Source organism: Diceros bicornis, chromosome 20 (genome assembly GCF_020826845.1).
Source record: "Diceros bicornis minor isolate mBicDic1 chromosome 20, mDicBic1.mat.cur, whole genome shotgun sequence".
NCBI lineage: Eukaryota > Metazoa > Chordata > Mammalia > Perissodactyla > Rhinocerotidae > Diceros > Diceros bicornis.
The window spans coordinates 3,052,974-3,075,048 of record NC_080759.1 but is presented as its reverse complement, the minus strand read 5'-3'; the positions used below and the strand labels follow the sequence as shown (position 1 = coordinate 3,075,048).

At 48.9% G+C, this 22,075-nt stretch overlaps 1 protein-coding gene across 3 annotated transcripts in view; it reads left to right on the top strand.

The window, feature by feature from the left end:
• Positions 1-13,144: 13,144 nt before the first annotated feature.
• LOC131418961 (ral guanine nucleotide dissociation stimulator-like) overlaps positions 13,145-22,075 on the top strand; it is a 267,073-nt gene continuing 258,142 nt past the window's right edge. For 2 of the 3 annotated variants that reach the window (XR_009223083.1, XM_058563522.1), the window contains exon 1: positions 13,145-14,119. The gene's annotated coding sequence lies outside the window, so the exon portion shown is untranslated. The remainder of the gene's footprint in view (positions 14,120-22,075) is intronic. The other variant, XM_058563523.1, reaches the window with a different exon arrangement.

The following is a 22,075-nucleotide window of genomic DNA, read 5'->3' as shown; positions in this document are numbered from 1 at the left end:
AGGGCTGCCTGCTCACCCAGATCCCAGAGGGCCAGCTGGAGATGCAGGTCTTCAGGCCTTGGTCAAGATCTGGTGCAAACACACGATGGCCTCACTGACAGAGGAACCACAGGGTAAGCTCTGGCAACGGAGTTCCTGCCCCTCCAAGGCCTCGCCCACAAGTCCAGCAGAGCTGAGGGGACTAGGGAGAGGGCAGGCGCTGCCACCACTGGTGGGACTCGAGCAGCCTTTCTCAAGTGACACCTTATGTGAAAACCCCATCAGCGGGATGGACTATGTAACTTGTGGCCCAGTGCAGAGAAAATATGCAGGACCCCTTCTTAAAAAATGACAAAATTCCAAGATGGTGACAGCAGAGCACTAAACCAAACATAGACTTTTCTAAGCATGGATCACACGCCCCAGAAGCTGGCAGAGGACGGGAGCTGCTCTCGCTGCCAGCCTTCCTGGCACCGTCAGTGTCCACCTGCTGCGGTGACCACAAGGGATCTTAGAGGAACTCAGGGCTCTGGAGAATTCGGAGGAAATGCCACTGATGATGTGAAAAGAGCTAGGGCTTGAGACCCACACAGATCAGGCTCAAATCCACCTTATTCTGCTTCTCAGCTGTGTGACCTCCAGCAAGATGCCTAATATCTCTGAACCTCAGGTCTTTCCTGTAAAATATGAAGGTGAAATGACGTCACTCCTGTAAGTAATGGGACAATTTGAGGGCCTGGTACAGAGAAGTTGCTCAGTAAAGACTACCTCTCGACCACCCCCTTTTGTGGGGACAACTTAGAAAAGCAAAAACACCCAGATTCTCCCAAGCACGTGCCCTGTCACCACCTAAAGAGCCCTGGGGATCATGCCTCCTCACTGGCAGCTTAACACCAGGTTGGGTAATGGGCCTCTGAGCACCCCTGGCAGCCACATTTGCCGTGGCTCCCCTCCCAGCACCCTCTTCCCCGCCCATGCTCCCCAGCCAGCCAGCTCCAGAACACAGCCCGAGTCTCCTCTCTCAGGATGAGCTGTAAGGATACCAGAGAGACTTCCTGCAGCCCCCTCCCCTCCCAACTGTTCCTCCTCTGTTCTTGTTCATCACCCTCAGCTCCTACCACCCTGGAGACCTGGGAACCACCCCAATGTGTCTGGTGTTTGAGCTGAACGACAGAGGGGAAGCCAAAGGGACTCTGTCGTGCACCCCATTTGTAGACAGGAAAACAGACGCAGAGAGAAAGAGTGAAGCCCCCGGGAGTCAGGGCAGCCCCAGCGTAGGAGCCTGTCCTCATATCCCTGCAGTGGTCTCTGTCTTTCTCTGCCACATCAGATGCCCCTCCCTAGTCCCATTCTCCACGTGTGCTCTCTGCTCCCTCCCTCTATGATGACCCAGCACTTTGGGTGTTGGAGTCCCCTGGTGCTTTCCTCTTCTGTGAGCTGCCACGGGGCTGTCTCCTCTCCCAGCAGTTTGTGCCCTGAGGGCAAACCCCCACCCTGGGGTCTCACTCTCTCAGTACAACAAGAGCAGGGGTGGAACGTGCTTAGTGGGCACAGAGACACCCTTGAGCTGTGTGGCACACGTCCAAAGATAGTAGCTCAGGAAATCACAAACATGCCACAGAGCCAGCTCCCCTCCCTTTCCAGGGCATGTGGCTTTGTCCCCTCAAGGCCACTTGCTGAAGCACAGGATGAATGGGCTCTGACAATTGACGGAATGGAGCACTTTGAATGCAAAATGGGACAGTTAGCCACTCTCCACTTCCGGGTTGCTAAAACTACACCAGCCTGTGCTTGAAGAGCGGCTGAAAATATCTAATGGAGAAATATTCAGTGTCAATGCAAGCTTTTCTATTTTTTCCATTCTCTGAGAACCTAGGCACATGAAATAATGGCTGTTCTTGGATCTGAACTCTAAAGAGCTAAGGGACTCACATACAGGCTCACGGAGAGCTCAGAGACACGTGGATGCCCAGTCAGCACCCTCACTGCCCTGATGTCATCACCCCCATGCCAGTCTGCTCTCTTTGCCAGTTCTGGGATTTGCACGTGGTAGCCTTTTCTCTTTAGGATTGTGGGGTATGCGTGTGGGTGTGGGTGTGTGGGTAAATGTAGTCTGTATGTAAAACTGATGGCGCTCTTCTCAGAGGCATCTACAGGACATCTACTCCCCAGGGACCAGAGCAAAAACCAGATGCAGTCAGGTCAGATGCTCTGCTCCCTGCACAGGCAACACTGGCAGTCTGGGATTCTGATTTAAGGATTGTGCTGGGTGGGCAATGCTCTGGAGAGCTGTGAGCTTGGAGACCTTGCAGAAGCCTTGGGCCACGGCCCACCCCTGCTAGGAGCCAATGTCAGGATGGCCGCAGGAACCCCAGCCCCTCTGAGATCACAGAGACAGCCTTTCTCTTATCCTGAAGGTTCCTTTTGAGGATGCATTTGCTTTGGATCCAGGTTGGCTTGGCTGACGTCCAAGGCCTGCTCAGTTGACCCTTGTCAACGATGACCACGGAGAGTTGGGACTTCGGCTTATTATCCCAACTCGCTGGCTAGAGTCCAGCTCTGGCTACCCAACCTGGCTCAATGTCTGGCATCTCAGCTGAGTCCTGCCCACTTGCCATCCCACAGTCTGGCCTTCTTGGCCCATCAGAGGCAAAGCCTCATTTGCCGCATCCCTCGGCGGCACTGCTCGTTCGCTCCTGCCCCACCACAGTCCCCTCTCTGGAGACAGTGTCTTTAATCCAGAATGCATTTAGTCGGTGCAGTCATTGATGGAGGAATTAGTCCATGGTTTTCTCTCTTTTGTTAGCAGTCAAGGTTTTGCTAAAGATCTCTGTACTTCCTGTTTTTCAAACAGCTGCCACACAACTCAGTTCTCTCTCCTTCCTTCTCCATTCCCTCTGGCCTCTTCCAAGCCTAAGAGATGCCCATCTCTGTCTCCCTTTGTGCCAATGCTGTCAGCATGTCCTGATGGAGTTCGTGTGGTGGCACCATGCTGGGCATGGGTGAGACAGCCAGAGGGGGATAAGTCAGATCCCTTCACTGGAGGAGCTTCCAGCCTAAGAAAAGGGTCAGAAACCCACAGAGGTAACTTATACTCCAACAAGGTGAGGCCAGAACAGAGGTGGGCCCCTAATGCAGTGGGAGGGTCTCACCATGGAATCCACAAGTGCTACCCAGAGGTTTTGAAGGACAAAACAGGAGCCCAATTGGGCTGGCCCCGTGCTGTGGCAGTTAAGTGCATGAGCTACGCTGCTGGCGGCCCGGGATCCAAACTGATGCACCGCTTGTCAGGCCATGCTGTGGTTGTATCCCATATAAAAATGGAGGAAAATGGGCACAGATATTATCCCATGGCCAGTCTTCCTCAGCAAAAAGTGGAAGATTGGCATGGATGTTAGCTCAGGGCTGATCTTCCTCACAAAAAAAAAAAAAAAGAAACTCAACATGTGTGCTAGAGTATAGAAGGAATTGGAGCAGAAGGGATGATGTGAACAAAGATGCAGAGCACAACAGGGTGTTGAATTCAGGGCAGCAGGGGTGGGGATGGCAGGAGGAATATGGGAAACAGGACTCAAGGCATGGAGTGGGCCCTGCAGAGAGGCTGCCTGGGGAGGGGTCAAGGTGGCCCTCTCCATGTCAAATTTGGTTTGTAAACATGATCCCAAGGCTACAGTTTTACCACAAACCCTGAACTAAAGATCTGTGCAGTTTCTTGCAGAGTCAGCCTTCCAGGATTCTGAGTGCTCCCAAGCCAGGAAAATACCATGACCACCTCTAAATTCCTACCCTTCCCTTTGGGCTGCCTGAGCCGTCCCAACTTACTTCCAATCATAAATGGGAGAAAAATAACTATTAAAACAATGAAATGGTGCCAAACTGAGGATTCTAGAGCAGGGAAGGATTCTTCTCAGAAGAGGATGTTCCCTTTGTTTTAGATGGTCCTTGTAGCTTTTTGCTTACAAAAGATGAAGCCCAAGAGGACTCTTTAGATGGGAGAGAAGAGACTGAGCAGAGCTGGACAGTTTTGCTTAATAACTTTGCTTTTGTTTGGGTGTGATCTCCCGTTACCTCTAGGGAGAGTTGGCTGCTGGTGGGGGCTCTGAGTGTAGAGGGTATAGAGGGAATAGAGATAGGGCCAGTGTCCTCGATGTCTGACCTGTGCACAGCCTGCTAAGAAGGGTCTAATGCCTGGTTTAAGGCTCTGCTGTTGTTGCCTTGAAATTCTTAAGAGCCCTGCATTTTCAATTTGCACTGGGCCCAGCAAAGTATTTAGCTGATCCTGAAAAAAGGTGTAGACAAGGGTATATTGGTAAAGGATTAATGACCAGCTCTCTGAAAGAAAAACTGACTGGTAGCACTGGCCAATTTCCATGCTGTAAACATTCCTACCTTGGCCCATTTTAAGCTACCAAAGAGTGAATAACAAGCTTGCAAGATTCTTGAAAATTTCACAACCGACTTGCAAGTTGGTGTGAGCCAGCTCCAGCACATCACTGGATGTAAGGCGAGGGTCTTGGCAGATAAAGGGATTATGAACACCCCCGCACCACCACCAAAATGGCAGTTGGGAGAGTGTGGAGAGAGGCCAGCGTGAGGAGAGGAGGTCAGCAAGAAATCCCTGTAGCAGGAAAGGCTGAGTGACAGGAGGGCAAGGATGTCTTCTATTCAGCTTTCAGCTGTTTTCTGTTTCAGTACTGGAAACCCCCTCGAGTGCATCTAAGCCTTTCAGAAAGTCTGGTCCATACTTGGCCCATGTTGAGGGCTTGGGGAGTGAAGGAGGAGCCAGCTGGGTGTCATTAGGGCTTTCCTGGATACTCTGGTTCTCCTCCTGGGTCAGGGCAGGACTGTACTGCCCAGGGCCCTGAAGTCGGGTGCGGTCATGTGACTCGCTGTGTCCAATAAAACTTGAGCAGAGTTGTCAGGCATCATTTGCCACGTTGCTTCCCCTGCCCTGGGACTGGTGAATTTCCTGATGGTGGGAGCCCCGTCAGCCTGTGTCCCTGACTCTGAGTGAGAATGTTGTGGAGCAGAACACACAATGGACACACAGTGTGAGAGAGAAAGCATTCTTTGTTGTTTTAAGCCTCTGAGACTTGGGGGCTGTTTGTAATTGCAGCAGAATCTAGCTCCACCTGACGGACACATGGAGCGACCACAAGGGGGCAAGGAGCAGTCAAGACTGAGTGGAGACTGGCACTGTGGGAAGTGATACAAGAAGCCAGGAGAGCAGAATTGGAAGCCAGATGTGGCCAGGAAAATGGAAGACCCTGAGAATCCTCAGGAATACGTGGGATGGGGCTTGAGGGAGTTTTCTGGCTATCAGGTGACACAGTGTTTCCTGAATATGCACCTTTTATATGGCCCGTCTCCCCAGCAAGGAAGGAATAACGTGTGTGGCAGGCACAGGCCACGGATCTACAGCCAGGAGACCCAAAGTTAAGCCTGGATTCCAGCGCTGGAAGTGACCTTGGAGTGACCTTGGATAAGTCCTTTCCTCTTCTGTGGACCTCTCAGTTCTCAGATCCCTCCCAGCTCTGACATTCTATGACCCTCTGTCTTTGTCACGGGCATCATTCATCACTTACTTGGCTCCTCAGCACCTCCTGCCTACCTGATGGCCTACTTCTTGGGAAATGGGCTCTGTTTCAACTTCCTGGAGCCCCTCCAGAACATACAAGTGCCCTCTGCTCTGCAGGGTGTGCGTGTGTGTGTGTGTGTGTGTGTGTGTGTGTGAGAGAGAGAGAGAGAGAGAGTGAGAGTGAGAGAGTGAGGGAGTGAGAGAGAGAGAGAGAGAGAAAGACTACAGCCAGAAAGGTTTACCAAGCTGATCTTGCAAAGTCTTACTTAGGGGCCGGCTACATGGCTTAGTGGTTAAGTGCACCCGCTGCGCTACTGGTGGCCCGGGTTCGGATCCCGGGCGCGCACTGACGCACCGTTCGTCCAGCCATGATGAGGCGGCGTCCCACATACGACAACTAGATGGATGTGCAACTGTGATATACACTTATGTACTGGGGCTTTAGGGAGAAAAAGGAGGACTGGCAATATATGTTAGCTCACGGCCGGTCTTCCTCAGCAAAAAGAGGAAGATTGGCATGAATGTTAGCTCAGGGCTTATCTTCCTCACACACACAAAAAACAAGCCTTACTTTAAAATATCGTTTTCCCTGGAGAGTAATATACTCAGTTGGAAACGTTGCTCCTAATTCCCACCACAAAGGCCTCTGCTGCCACGCTGACACAAACACACACACACACTTTCACCAAAACTGACCAGTTTTGTGCTCTCCAGCACCAGAGAGGGCCCTGCCCTTTGCACCCACCCCTTCTCTTGCCTACCAACCCCCGAAACCTTTCAAGGCCATATGCGACATGAACCCATACCTTCTTTGGCCATAAAATGACTCATTTTCTACCTGGGTTCACACTGCAAGCTCTATTATGGTGCCAATCACACTCTACCACAATCAGACTTTAAGGCTAGAAGCTTCCATCTCTTTACTGCCTCCCACAGAACCTGATGTCCATTCATTCATCAAGTCCTTACAGAGTACCTACTATGTGCGAGGCAGAAGGGACAGAGTGATAAAGGACACCCCTGCCTTCAAGGAAGTCCCACCAGACCAGGTGAGGGACAGACACCTGAGGAGCCGGCTCTGCCATGGCATGCTGAGGGTGGGAAAGCTGTGGCAGCAGGGGTCATGGAGCACATTCTGGGATGAGAGTCCCCAGGAGGAGGCATTTGAGCTTGGTAGGATTCCACCAGTCAGGGAAGCGTGGGGGTGGAAGGGGCACTCCATACAGAAGCCCCAGCATATGCAAAGGCCAAGGTGTGCACAGCTCATGACCGGGGACACTGGCTGGAGCCCCGAGTGATGGGGTAAGAGGAGCCTGGGGAAGAGGATGAGGCAGTGGTCAGCAGATTTTAGGCAGTTAGTGAACGAGTGAGTGAGTGAGTGAATGACACCCTTGATCATGAAGCCACTAACCTGGTACTGGTCCTTAGACCTATTCCTTCGTCCTTAGTAAGGACTCAGCTTGGTTTCAGGGATATGTGTAGGGCTAGGATAGATCTCAGAATGAACTAGATGGTTTAGACACGGGACAAGCCCCGATCCCAGGACCCACAAGTAGAGTGGCAAGACTGGCAAGTAGAGACACAGACCTGGGTTCTAGTCCTGGCTCTGCCACCTCCCAGCTGTGTGAGCTTGGTCAGGTGCCTTGAGTTCTCTGAGCCTGCTTCCTCATTCCAACCTATGAGGATGGTTATGGGGACTGACTAAGAAAGCATCTCTGACAGTGCCTGCTGCAGTGTAGAGGAGGTGTGTGGAATCTGAAACTTTTGTTCAAGCTCAAGTTTCAAGCTGATGTGATCATTAGTTCAGAGCTTGGCAGCGGCACCATAAGGTGGAATTAGCAACTTCAGAGCGTTGAACATTCCAGGCAGAGCTGGCTTCAAGGGCGTGTGATGGGATCTTGTGCTCAGAAGGCCCCATGCTTGGGGCTTCAAGTTCTGCAGTTGCAACCTTAAAGTTATTATTTCTCTTTGAATTTGTTTTCATGAGAAACATCTGATGGAACAATGGAGCGCACCCCAGGGGCGTGGAGCCTCAGCCCTCATGTGTTCCTGCCTACTGTTGCCTCCCTGGGATGGTGTCTCAGCTGCTTGCTCCCCACATGCTGGCACCCCCAGAACCCATGACCTCCTCTATCCTCTGTCTGGGAGCAAATGGGTGGAGTCAACCAGGAAGACTCACATTCCACAGTGAGTCACCCTCCACCCTCTGCACGGGCCTTGGGGTAGGTGCAGAAATGGCTGGTGCAGTGAACACCCGATCCTGTCTCAGGGCAAGGCAAGGAGACAATGCCTGGGCACTAGGTGGGTGACTCAGCAGGGGCATCTTGCCCACCCCTCATCTAGGTACCAAGTGTATCATGGCACAGAGTTTAGCGGAGGTTGAAGGTTGAAATTGGGGGGTCGCCTGTCTGCCATGGGTGGGTTGGTGGGCTGTGAGAAGGGGAGGTCGACTTCCCCGACTCCACCCAGGGCCTTGCATTTTTCCCTTGCATCAGGCCCTACAAATCATGCAGCCAACCCTGGTTAGAATCTGTTTCCATTTTCCCATCCTCAGCTCAGAGTCCACGGTCCTCGTGTGATGTGGCCAAATGGCTCTGAACATCTGGTGAGCACTGGTGAGATGAGGGGGGAGAGGCAATCAGATCATTCGGCGCTGGGGTAGACAGCTGGTGAGGGGCGTCTAAGGGACAGAGAGCCAGCGCCTCCCAAGCTTTAATGTAAATGGCAATCAACCGGGATGTTGTGAAAGTGCAGACTCTGATTCTGGAGGTCTGGGCAGGGCCTGAGATTCTGCATTTCTAACATGCTCTTGCTTCATGGACCACATTTTGAGTAGTGAAGTTCTAGAGGCCTTAACCTAGGAACAGCGTGGCCTCCAGACCGATGCCCGGCAAGCCCCTGTAGGAGCTCTTATGACAGGCAGAGGGAACGACTGCTTAGAACTTAGCCAGCAGCCCACACTATGATGACTCACCAGTAACTCTGTGTCCCCGGACACTTCAGCTGATAATGTGGGAATGCTTAGTCAATGTGGTCATCAGCAGAGTAATTAAAAACTCGCCCATAAATAACCTCACTCAATCCTCACAACTTTGTCAGGCAAGTATAAAAAGGCTGTTTTATAGATGAAGGAATTGAGGCACAGATGATGGGGGGATGTACTCTAGGTTGCAACCGTCAAGTGGCAGAGGTAGGATCTGAACTCAGATCTGGCTAAGGCCCTTCCCACTCTGCCAGCATCACTAAATTTAAGTTCCTAGGCTGGCATAGCTGTGGCTGGAAGCTGGTCCCCCTGCCGGTCATGTGCCCCCCCCGATCCTGCAGGAGCCCAGAGTGTGAGGTGTTTGGCCTGTGCCCTGGGCCCCCTGGCCAGCCTCCTCTGCACCCCTAGCCAGCAGTCACCTCTGCCTTCAGCCACTCGATATTGATCTCCCCATCCTCGATCTGCTGCCGTAGCTGCTTGGCCACTGTCTTCTCGCCTCCACGATCTGCAGCAGGTGCAGGTACTTCTGCATCAGCACTTCACACTCCCTGGCCAGGGTCTGGTAGATGTGGACAGACAGATGTGGTAAGACACTGCCTTCTTGTCCCCCAAGAGATCCAACCAGAAATGGGGGTCCCCCACTGACTGCGATTAGGAAATGGTCCTGACTCCCAGATATGGTGTGGGGGGCATTGACCTGGCTGCTGTGCTGTTACTGACTGCTCTGGCTCCTTCTCCAAATCCTGTCTCACATTCTGACCTCTGGTCCTCTAACTGATCCTGTTCTCTCCCCTCTCCCTCCGATCCACACCCTAGGGCCTTTGTACAGGCTCACTCTCTTGTTAGACATAATGCATCTGCTGACTTGAAGTTAAAGTCAATGCTCAAATTGAACAACACAGCCTAGATGACAGCACATCTGTTTACAACATGGTTCACTGAATATTTTGAGTCCACTGTTGAGACCTACCACTCAGAGAAAGAGATTCCTTTCAAAATATGACTGCTCACTGGCAAATGCTGTGGTTCCCATGGAGAGACTGATGCTGGTGTGTGCCCCCCTCCACACACGCACCACAGTTAGGAAAAGTCTTATGACTCGCATAATAGAGGTCTCTGAGGAGAGCAGGGCCAGAATCTGAAGTAGCTCTGAAATGGCTTGAGGGAGAAAGGAAAGGAGCCTGGTCTGGTTTTTTGTTGTGGTTGGAGGTTTTAAAGAAAAATTATTTAATGACACCTGTCAAAGATGGTAAGGCATATTTTATTCAGAACCACTGTGATACGTAGGGACCACCGTGATGGGATTCACAGCGGGGGAGAAATGAGATTGGACTCTACTCTGAATGCAGCATGGGCAAGTGGGAATTCATGGCCAGGCAGCATGGTGGGGGTCACAGGATGGACAATTACTAAGAGAAAAAACAAGTGTTGGGGTTTCTGGCTAACCTGTCCTAAGAGGATTCTTACCAAAGAGAGGCCAGAGTGATCAGACACCACCTGAGGGATGGTGGAGGAGGAGGAGGAGCCTGAGCAGATCTCGATGGTGATCAGACATACGGGTGGGGGTTCTGGTTAAACTGACTTAGCAAGGTTCTTGCTAAAACTGGATTTTACAAGGAAGTGCACAGACAGGCCTACAACAAGGTTCAGGAGCCTGACTAAAGTTTGGTCAAAGCAAGAAATCTTTGCCAGGGGTGAGACCAGGGCAAGAGTTCTGCACACAGACAGGGATTGTGTGGTTGGATCCGAAGCCAGTTCCAGAGAAGGGACTTCTTAATCCTGGCGGGGAAGGAAAAAGCCTCCCAAGAACCATTGCCCCAGCCCCGCCCAGCACGCCCCTCCCCTCCCTGACTCCCTGCTGCCCCTCCTGCCCCAGCAGCCATGGGCTTGTCAGGCCAGTGGCAGAGCACCGAGGGTGGATGGAAAGAGCGTCCAGACCCGCAGGGACCTGGTTGTCAGACGCACCGGTCTCACTATGGGAGCTGCCCCCACCCGCTCCACCTGAGGAGCTGCTGCCCCCGACGGCCCCGCCCCAAACCATGCCAGCCAGTCCCAGCGGCTAAGAGTCCAGGCGAGCACAGTCTTCCATGCTGACCGGTGCAGGTGTCCCTACCCGCGTCCCTCTCCCCGCTGCCCAGGAGAATGAGCAGAATGTGATGCTCAACCACTGGGGCCAATCCAGGTGAGCAACGTGGGCAGGGCCAGAAGTGTGGGCGGAAGTGCATCGGTCACCATCTTGGCGTCCGGCGGGGCCCCTCTCGGAGGGCCGGCCACATTGTCCCTCCCCGCTCGGTCTGGGTCATTTGCTATGAACACCGCAGCAGTGACCCATCAGGGCAGCGGAACAGACGCGTTTTGGCAGCGCTACCCCAGGGTGGGTGCATCAGGCGTCAGTTTGCCTAGGCCCACAGATGTGGCCATCTTGCTTTACGGAGGACAGATGGGCACGCGCCGCCATCTTGCCATCCTGCGGGGCGTGGGGACCAGCTCCCACTTGCTGCACATTGTCACTTCGAGCCCTACTCTTGTGGCAGTCCCACTGTGGGGCGGAGAAGAGGGGGCCGGAGCCTGGCAGCATGACAGCCTGAGGCCCGGGATGGTGATCACTGCACTGCCGCAAACTGCTCCCACCACTGGGCAACGAGGAGAAACAGCCATCTCCTTCCACAGGTAACCGGTCATTGCCGCCCAGTCAACCACCCTGGCGGTCCAGCCCGAGGCAGGCAGCACTCTGTGCTTGGGGCCTCGGGGCCGGTCCAGAAGGTGAGTGAGCGCCAGGCGCTATGTGGCCTTGGTCTGTGCCACTGTTTCTACTCTGGGCACCTCGGGCCACTGCGGCCATCCCATGGCCACTGGCACCCACCTTATGGCCTCCACCACACTGTCACCCCCACCCCCTAGCCACTCTGCTCTCCACTGATTCAGGCTGGGGCCAACAATGTCAAGAAACAGGGTATTCTGGAAACGTTCTTTCTTAGGTCACTATCTTCTTGCATTTGCCGTGACTTTTCTGCTCTTTTGGTGGTAGGGAGCCTGCCTTGATCTCTGCGATCAGAAATGTGGCTGAGCAAATGCAGCTTCTACCTCCAAATTGACACTCCTCTCAGATGCTCTGTTGTTAGAAGGGTCCTGGCAGTGCAGGGAAAGGTGGCTCTGCACTGGAGGTGAGTCCTGGAGAGGCGTCTGACTCTGCAGACTCTGCATGTGACAGCATCCTGGGTGGAGGAGGTTGCAGCCCACTCCTCACTGGGAGGCTTACCCTGGGGACTCAGGGAAGGGGCTCCTCTCTTCACTTCTTCCTTGGGATCCCACAGCAGGATGAGGGGTTTGCCTTCCCCTTGGCCTGGCTCCCTTCATGAGGGCTTCTGGAATTCGGAAATTGTTACAGTCTATCCAAAGAACTAGTAATGTGAGCTTGTTTCAGAGATCAGACAACATGCTTTCTTGACAGTTTCCTTCAGAGTCTGTGTCCCAAAAGTTTTGTTACTGTTTTTGAGAATGATGCAAAACACTGCAGAGAAGGTTGCTTTTGGCATGTGTCATTGTTTAACGTGGTATGGGGGCAAAGGAAGTGGGGGTCCTTTCGTAACTTGTCACAAAGCATTGAGAAATGTTAGAAGGTCATGTTGCTTGGAACTCCCTGAGGACCTAGTATCCACCCGGCCTCATGGGGGTTAGATGAACTCAGGAGGAGAAGAAAGCCTCGAGAGAGACCCCCTTCCTCCCCATGTGCATAGTTTTCTCTAAATAGAGATTTTACCTTAATGAGGAGAAAAGATTATGAAGTGTCTTGGTCAGTACATTTCAGGGGCTGGTTGCTTGGTACAGGAAGCAGCTTTCCTCCTGGTAGTGGAAGGACAGGAGGAACACGGAACTGCAGCTCTTGGGGCTGACCTCCTCTTGGCGGCAGTCCTGCATCCTCAGCTGCTTGAGTAGAGCTGGGGCCAGGCGCCCTGCTGAGTGCCTGGGAGGCTCTGCTGGCCGACACCTGGCCTGGCTTTGAAATAGGGGGACCAACCCTCCCCGTTTTAGCACCCAAAGTCCTGCATCCCAGGGACAGCAGGAAGGTTGGACAGCCATGAGCTTCTAGGAACTATTTCTGAGGCTTCCTGAAGTCTTTCCTGTTGTTTTGGTGTCATCCTGTGCTCTCTGCCCGAGCATCTTTGTTCCTACAGGGCACTTAACCACAGCCTGGGAGGAGGTCTTCACTTTCTTTCCTTCTCTGCCCTACAGATGGTCAGCTCCTTAAGGTAGACAGTGGGTCTTTCATCTTTCTATTCCAGTAATAAGTTGCAAGCAGAAGGTGTTCCTTAAATCTCTACTAAAAGTTTAAATGGGCAAAAATCCTAAGTGTGGGTGTTCCCAAAAACACTTGTTTTGCTTTTATAATTGATTATTTTAGGGGGAGACATTTAATTCTTTCTTTTTAATTACTTTCTCATGTATCCTTGCAGGCTCCACATAAAGGACTCAAAAACATCTTGTCCAGTTGCTAAAAGCTGTTAACAGGGATGACTGGACCCTACTAAGTATTCTTTCGTCTGTAGTGACCATTTCACCAAAAAAAACTCTGGGACAGGCTGGAAAGTCAGTACTGTGTGCTCAAGCCCATGGCCTTGCCCTCCATCTTCCACCTGATTGAGAAGGAGGGGCTGAAGGCCGTGGCCGCCCCAGGAGAAATGACACCAAGGTAGCCACCGGGGACAAGAGGAACATGCGAGTGAAGCAGATGGGAAAGGAGCTTCAGGTTCATCCTCATCCTCGAGGGAAAACCTGAGGGCCCAGCCAAGGTCCCACAAGTTGATGCAAGCCCCTCTGCAGGGCGAACCTGCACTCAGTGCCACCCAGGAAGCCACCAGTCAGGAGCGGGCACAGAGTCTCTGGAAGGAACTCCAGGAGACAGTGTGGCCTCCACAGTGTGAGGCAGCCAGGGAGATGCAAACAGGTCTGCTGTAGATGCTGGCGATGAGACCCCCTCTGCCCAGCCAGGGCCTGCTGGATAAGTGTGGCATTTCCGTGGGTGACTTTATCCCTCAGGATCTGAGGCGTGCAGATTTATTGGCTGGCTTCCTTCTTACAGTTTCTCCTCAGCACACACTCAAGAGATGCCATCTGTCCCTCGAGAGGCTGTTGACCGAAAGAGGCTGAAGAGAGATGTGGAGCCCACCTACAGTGGGACCAGCCTTGGGCCTGATGAGAGCTTGGCCCAGATCCCCCAAGTTCATCATTCACAATGATGCCTCAGAAACCCTCCCAGAGCCCCTCACCCTCCAACAGATGTCACCCTGGAGCCAGCCGTGGAAGATGTGCAGGGTGAACACAGCGACACCGGCCCCCGGTCCCTCAGCGGGGTCATCCTGTCAGCTCTGGGGCCCAAGAACTCCTCGACTCGCTGCACTCCTACTGCTTCTGCTCCCCGGGGAACAGGAGCACAGGTGCCGCCTGCGGGAGCAGGTGGAGAAGGACAGCAAGCTGAAGAGGGGCAGCTGCCGACAGCCAGGTGCGCACTCTGCAGGAGGAGCTGGACGAGCTGAAGGGAGGGGGCTCCCTGCCTTAGCAGCCTGCTGCCCCCAGCCGAGGTCAGCCCTGGGGCTCGGGGCTCCCCCACTGCCTGCTCCTCATGAGGAGTTTCCTGCTCCACAGCAGAAGGCCTCTGAGCACTTCTGTGTGCAGCATGCCTGCTGCTGTCTTGGGAGAAGGCTCTGCTGGTAGCCGCCCCTCACAGACAGGGAGCCCAGGTTGCAGAGCTCACCCCGTTTGCTCTAGGGCCCTCGAGAGGCAGCGGTAGTTGTCAGAGTTAAGCAGGTGGGAAAGGAGGCATTGCAGGTCACCTGGGAAAGCCAGACCTACCCAATGAATGGTACCTGGATCGTTGGTTTTCCACTTGAACAGGAGAAAATCAGCTTCTGTTGCATCCCTCACACAAATGTAAATTCCAATGAGTTTGAATCTAAATGTGAAATAAAATCGACATAGTAAACTATTGGAAAAGTTATAGGAGACTTAAAGTCATGGCGAGGTGTTTTCCATACATGTTTTAATGAATATCCTTGAACTGAAGTCATTTTGAACATTTTAATAATTTCTTTAAAATTTGAAACATCTTTTTGAGTAGAATACATTCTCTTTTGTAAAAATTAAAACATTAGAGAAATACATAAGCTAAGAAGTGGTAAAAACTCCTATTTCTCACCTACCTCCCAACTTTTATTCCTTGTCGGAAGTAAAATTTGGTGTGCAATCTCCTCCACTGTTTCCTGTGCTTTACCTACATATTTCTCCACCTGTGCTAATAGGTTCGATATATTTTTGGTGTGTTTCTTGGCTATGTTTCTGATTTTCCTGCTCTCTTACAGTTTAGTAGTTGTAAACATTGGTTTCTCGATATTCCTTACATATTGAGGGTACCATCTTTTGCCTGTTATACATCCATGGAAAACATTTTCCTACTACATTGTTCATTTAATCTGGATCAGTGCTTGTCTTCCCAGATGTCAGTAACACTTCAAGAGGGAAACGGGTCTATGTGACAGGATGTTCAGGATCTCCGGGACCCCAGGGGCAACAACCAGTAGAACAACCCAAAACAAGAAACAAAACCCATCCCGCGTGTTTCCAGATGCATCCTAGGGGAAGGACAGCTCCAGTTGAGTACCACTGATATCCTGGTCAGAGTTATCCACTATGTTCTCCTATCACGTTAAAGCTGTTTCTGTAGTTTCTCGTACCTGATGGTACAATTTGGTGCCTTTGTCTGTTCCTCTTGGTGCCTTTGTCTGTTCTTCTTGGTCAGACTGCCCAAGGTTTCTCACTGTTACAGGTCTTTCCAGACAGCCAGCCCTTGACTCCATTGTTCAGGTCTATGTTGTTATTCCTGCCTGGTGAATTCTCCCTTCATTCTGCTGTCATTGGTTTTATTGTGGTGTTGTTCTGGCTTTGGAGGGAAGTGCTCAGCTTCTTCGTGTAGAGTTGATATTCCCTGATACCTGCAGTGGAGGCTGTGTCCCTTCTTCTGTCCCCTTGTCCCCATGTCATGGATTTGCCTCATGCTGCTCTCATTGCTGTTCATTTCTAAAGAGTTTCTCCTGTCTGTCTGGATTCCCTCTTTAACCTGAGAGATTTAGAAGGGTGTGGACAGATTTTCAAGTGGATAGGTTGGGGGAGGGGAGCCAATATTTTGTGATTATTTTTTACTTTTATTGCTTTAAGTTCCAGTAATATGGTCACTTATAGATTTCTGCTTTTTGGACTCTTTAGAGATTTCATTGTGGCTTAGCACACAGTCCATTGTGGTGACTGTTTCATTGTGGTTTGAGGAGAATGTTCGCTCTCCACTAGATGCTTACGTTGTCCCTGGGGCTGAGGCTAGATCTAGCTTTTTTGTGTTTGTCAGCAGATCTGTTTCCTAACTTACTGTATCACTTGACCTGTGGCTTTTTAAGAGAGGTAAGGTAGGTTTCCCTGTGGAAAGGGAAGTCACCTCCCTTGGGGTGCCTGTGTCTTCTTGTTTGTCCAATTTTGCTTTATGTTTCAAGACCATATTGTTAGGTGCATAAGTGTCCCTGACAGTTATCAACACAGAAAACCCCTGTTTGTCCCATTTAAAGTCTTATTTCTTTATCTCCTTATTTTGAACCATATTATATCCCTTTATTTTTTAACAATATTTTAACTCAACTTGAGAGCCTTCATGTTTTTATAGAGCAATTTGATCCATTTACAATTGTGATTATTGATAAATTGGAATGTGAGTCTACCATTTAATTTAATTTTTAATTTGTTAGGTTTTCTCATGATTTTTCTCTTCTTTTAGTGGGTGTCTTTCAGCTTTTAGGAACAACCATTTCTGCCTCTCTTTCTGTAAATGCTTAGAGTTGATCAGTTCCTGTGTTCTACACTCCCAACTCATCACCTTCCGGTCCCCAGCTTGAGAATATCTGATCTTAGTTCTGTGTTCTTATTTTCCCCATCAAGCAACCATGATTGGATGTAAGTATACCTTTTATTGGTTACTTTCTTCACAACTGTTTATTGTATCAAAATTTTTCCTCCTTTGGAAAGATTTGATGCTATTTTGGAACTCATATGACAGTGAAATTTTGAGACGAATCGAGTCTGAGATAGTCCTTAGGTGCTGATGCTGGGGAGCTAGCACCTAACCTCTTAAAGTTGCATCAGTGTGTCAGCAGAGTTGGGATGAGGTCAGAGATATTTAAAACCGTGGAATTGAATGAGGTTTCCTGGAGACACTGTAGCTGTAGAAGGGACCAGGGCCCAGCCTAGGAGCAGGCAGTGTTTGCAGAGGTGCAGCTGAAGAGGGTCCAGGAAAGGGGCCTGAAATGGTGGAGCATGAAGTTGCAGGAACCATGAGGGGAAAGGGTATTGCAGAAAGGAGGGGTGCTCAGCTGGGTGGGATACAGCTCTGATCAGAATGGAGAGAAGATGGCTGGACTCGGCCACAGGGGATCACTGGTGACCTCAGTCTCCTTGAGAGGGTGGGAATGAAGCTGGGTCTAGATTGAGTGAAGGGGGTCCATGGGAGGGCAGTAGGTATGAGGCACTTTATTTAAGAGGTTTAGCCATGAAGGGGAGTTGCGAAAGTGGACAATAACCAAAAGAGAGCATGGGTCCAAGGGAGAGTTTTGTTTGTAAGGCGGAGATTAGCTAGCAGGTGTCTGTGCTGCAGGTAGGACCAGATGGGGAGGAGGAGTCTGCTGGGCCCTGAGGAGGTGCCGGGCTGGGCTCCTGTTATGAGAGGTTTGGGGATTCGATTGGAGACGTAAAAGAAACTTTCCACTCCAAACAAATGGACTGAAGGTAAATTTTATTATAGAGAGGATGGTAAAGGTCCGCAAACAGATCTGAATAGGTCAAATAATAAGAGGGAAAAAACACCAGCTCAACTGGAAAGGGAAAACATCCACATCGGCTGAGATAGCAGCACATTTGAATAGGTCATATAATAAGAGGGAAAAACATCAGATCTATCAGATAAGGAAACACCAGATCGACTGAAGTGAAATGACACAAGTCAACCAGAAAGAGAAACACCAGGTTGACTGAAAAGAGAACACATCAGATCAATTACTTCACAATAAATCAATTACTCACAACATCCATGCCCCACTGCTGGGAGAGTCCTGTCAATTGACACTGCTGGGCGGGAATCACACGTCCTGGGCAAGGCGTCCCTTCCACAGGTGGAACTCTCACCGGGTCTCAGTCTCCAGCAGTTTATATAAGCAGTTACAGAGTTTACAGAGAAAGCATTCAATGTTCCCCTGCACAAATGGTTATCAGTGGCGTACATGCACTGAGCCCCACCCTCTGGCTATCGTCCCAGCCCAGTAGTTGTGTACGTGCATTGTTTACCCTGCTTATCCTCCCAGCCTAGCTCAGATGGCCAGTCTGCCCCAGGCTGCGGCGCCCGAAGGGCCTTGAATTTTTTACACATTGCAACTATATCCATGGGAGAAGGGCCAGTTCCCACCATGCAGAAAGCAGCTTTTATATTTCTTTTTGTGCTGATGACTGTAGGTCAATGGAGTGGCCAAACATGGCTGTACTAATATCAAGAGAGCTCCGCTGCCTGGCGACGGGCAGAGAGCAAGAGGACAGATGTGTTCATGGAAAGGGCGCCCTGTGCCTCTGCTCCTGTATTGCTGGAGCGTGAGGTGGGCAGTGGTTGGGAGTGGAGGGGCGATGCAGAAGGTGTTAGGTGAACGGCAGGGGGAGGAGGGAGAGGGAGAGAGGACACCCTGGCTTGGTCTTCATGGCTCACATGGAGCTCCCCACTGGGATCTCCGATCACCAACTGTTGACTCTCTTTGATGTTTTCATCAAAATGTCGGCTCTCTTGATGGTTCCCAAGGCTATTATGAATTTGTTCATCAATGAAGGAATCTTTGGGTCATTTTTAAGGGATTCTATGTCAAAGGGGCTCTACATGTGTTTATTCAGTCCATCATCTGTACCCAATCCCTTTGTTTTTGGACAGATTCCATACAACAGAGCAGCCGGGCCAGTGGCCTGCAGGTTCCAGGGTTCGAGAGATTTGCCCTCCAGAAAGCCGGTGCTGATTGGCATTCTCACAGGACGTGGTGCTCTGTCCCTGAGCCCGCTCTAATTCTGGGTGTCATGACATTGTAAATCCTGGGGCAGTTCTGTCAGGGCCCATGGTTGGCATTTCTGTGATTAGTGAGGGCAAACATTTTTCTGTGATCATTATCTGTCACTTCCCTGACTGTGCTGTCACCTGCCTTGCTCACTGATCTCTGAACCTTCCTGGTAGAACCAGGACGTTCACTCTCTATCCAGTGTGATTGCATGTTCCCTCAGTGTACTTGCTTCAAAAATATCTGTTTTCTTCACATTCTTTGATTCCTTGTACATATAATCTAGATTTAATCTGGAGCTTTAAAAATGTTTTATTGTGGAAAACCTTGAACATACACAAATTAAAGAGAAAAGTGTGATAGCTCCCCATGTCTCTATTACTCAGCTTCAACATTTATTAATATACTGATATTCCTGTTTCGTCCATATTTCTACCCACTCCCTACCTTCCATTGATTATTTTTTAATTAATAGATTGTTTTTTAGGAAAGTTTTAGATGGACAGAGAAATTCAGCAGAGAGTGCAGAGCATTTCTCCCTCCTCCCCCACAGTTTCCCCTACGGTTAACATCCTGCGTGACCACCTGTGTTAGTGCAGTCCATTCCTTACAAGTGAGGAGCTGAGGCTCATACAGCGTTCATAACCAAGTCCGTAGTTTACGTTAAGGTTCATTGTCTTGCTGTCATGTACTTGGATTTTGACAAATGCATAATCTCATGTATGCACCACGACAGTATCCTATGGAAGAGTTGGATTGCCCTAAAATCCCTGTGCTTTACCTCTTCGTCCCTTGCCCCCCAACTCCTGGCAACACTGATCTTTATACTGTTTCTATAGTTTTGCCTTTTCTGGAATGTCGTGTAATTGGAATATATGAAAACTATGGAACGGTGTATATAGCCTTTTCCGGTTGGCTTCTTTCACTTAGCAGTATGTATTTAAGTGTCCACTATGTCTTTTTGTGACTTGATAGCTCATTTATTTTTTTTTCCTTTTTGTATATTGAGTCAAAATATACATAACAAAAAGTGTTTCATCTTAACCATTTTTAAGTGTATACTTCAATGGCGTTAAATACATTTCCACAGTTGTACAGTCATCACCACTATTCATCCCCATAACTCTTGTAAATCTGAAACTCTATACCTATTAAACAATAACCCTCCCTTCTCCCCTTCCCCAGCCCTTGGCAGCCACCATTCTACTTACTCTCTCTATGATTTGACTACTCTCAGTTCATACAGTATTTGTCTTTTTGTGACTGGCTTATTTCAGTTAGCATAATGTCTCCAAGGTTAATCCATGTATAGCGTATTGGAGAATTTGCTTCCTTTTTAAGACTGAATAATATTCCATTGTATGGATATACTACATTTTGTGTATCCACTCATGTGTCAATAAACACTTGGGTTGCTTCCACGTTTTAGCTATTGTAAATAATACTGCTATGAACATGGGTGTACAAATATCTCTTCAAGGCTCTGCTTTCAAATCTTTTGGGTGTATATGCAGAAGTGGAATTGCTGGATCACATGATAATTCTATGTTCAATTTTTTGGAGGAACATCTACACTGTTTTCCATAGCAGCTGCACCATTTTATGTTCCTATCAACAGTGTACAAGGGTTCCCATTTCACCGCATCTTAGCCAACACTTGCTGTTTTGTCTTTTCGATAGCACTCAACTTAGTGGGTGTGAGGTGGTTTTGTGGTTTTGATGTGTATTTCCCTAATGATTAGTGGTGTTGAGCATCTTTTCATGTGCTCATATGCCATTTCTAAGTCTTCTTTCGCAAAGGAGTCTTCAAATCCATGCCCATTTTTTAATTGGCTTGTTTTTTAGTTGTTTAATTTAGGACTTCTCTGTATAGTTTGGATACCAGTCTCTTGTCAGAAATATGATTTGCGAATAATTTCTCCCACTCTGTGGGTGCCTTTTGATGTACCAACTTATAAAATTTTCATGGAGTCCAATTTTTCCATTGTTTTTCTTTTGTTACCTGTGCCTTTGGTGTCATATCCAAGAAATCATTGCCAAGTCTGGTGTCATGAAGATTTAATCTCATGTTTTCTTCTAAGAATTTTCTTGTTTGAGGTCTTACATTTATGTCCTTGATCCATTTTGAGTTAATTTTTGTATATAGTGTTGGATGGGGTCCAGCTTCAAGATTTTGCAAGGGGATATCCAGTTTTCCCAGCACCATTTGTTGAAAAGAAACCTTTCTCCATTCCACGGTCTTGGCACACTTGTCAAAAATCACTTGACCATATATGTGAGGGTTTGTTTCTGGGCTCGCTATTCTATGCTATTGGTCTCTATGTTTGTCTTTATGACAATACCATACTATTGATTACTGTAGCTTTGTAGTAAGTTTTGAAATCAGGAAGTGTGAGTCCTCCAGTTTTGTTCTTCTTTTGCAAGATTGTTGTTGGCTATTCTGAGTCCCTTGAGATTCCATGTGAATTTTAGGAAGGGTTTTTCTATTTCTGCAAAAAATATCATTAGGATTTGGATAGGGAATACATTGAATCTGTAGACTGCTTTGGGTAATACTGACACTTTAACAATAGTAAGCCTTCCAATCCATGAACATGGGATGTGTGTCCATTTATGAATGTCTTCTTTAATTTCTTTCTGAAATGTTTTGTAGTTTTTATGGTGTAAGTCTTTCACCTCCTTGGTTAAGTTAATTCCTAAGCATGTTATTCTTTCTGATACTATTATAAATGAATTGTTTTTGTAATTTCCTTTCCAGAGAGCTCATGGTTCGTGTATGGAAATGCTGCCGATTTTTGTGTGTTGACTTTGTATCCTGCTACTTTTCTGAATTCATTTGTTAGATGAAACGTCTTTTTTGTGGAGTCTTTTGGATTTTCTACATAGGACATGATATCATCTTCAAACAGAGACCATTTTACTTATTTCTTTCCAATTTAGATGCCTTTTATTTATTTATTTATTTTTATTGCCTCATGGTTCTGGCTTGAACTTTCAATACTGTGTTGAATAGAAGTGGTGAAAGTGAGCATCCTTGCCTTGTTCTTGATCTTAGAGGAAAAGCTTTCAGTCTTCCATCATTGAGTAATATGTTTGCTGTGTGTTTTTCATATATGGCTTATGTTATGTTGAGGCACTTTCCTTCTATTCCTAGTTTGTTGAGTGTTTTATCATGAAAGGGCGTTGAATTTTGTCAAATGGTTTTTCTGCATCAATTGAGTTGGTCATTTTTTTCCCCTTCATTTTCTGGATGTGGCTTATTACATTGATCGATTTTTGTATATTGAACTCCCCTTGTATACCAGGAATAAATTTCACTTGGTGGTAGTGTATAATTCTTTTAATATGCTATCGAATTCATTTTTAATTTGCTAGTATTTTGTTGAGGATTTTTGCATCTATGTTCATCAGGGATAATAG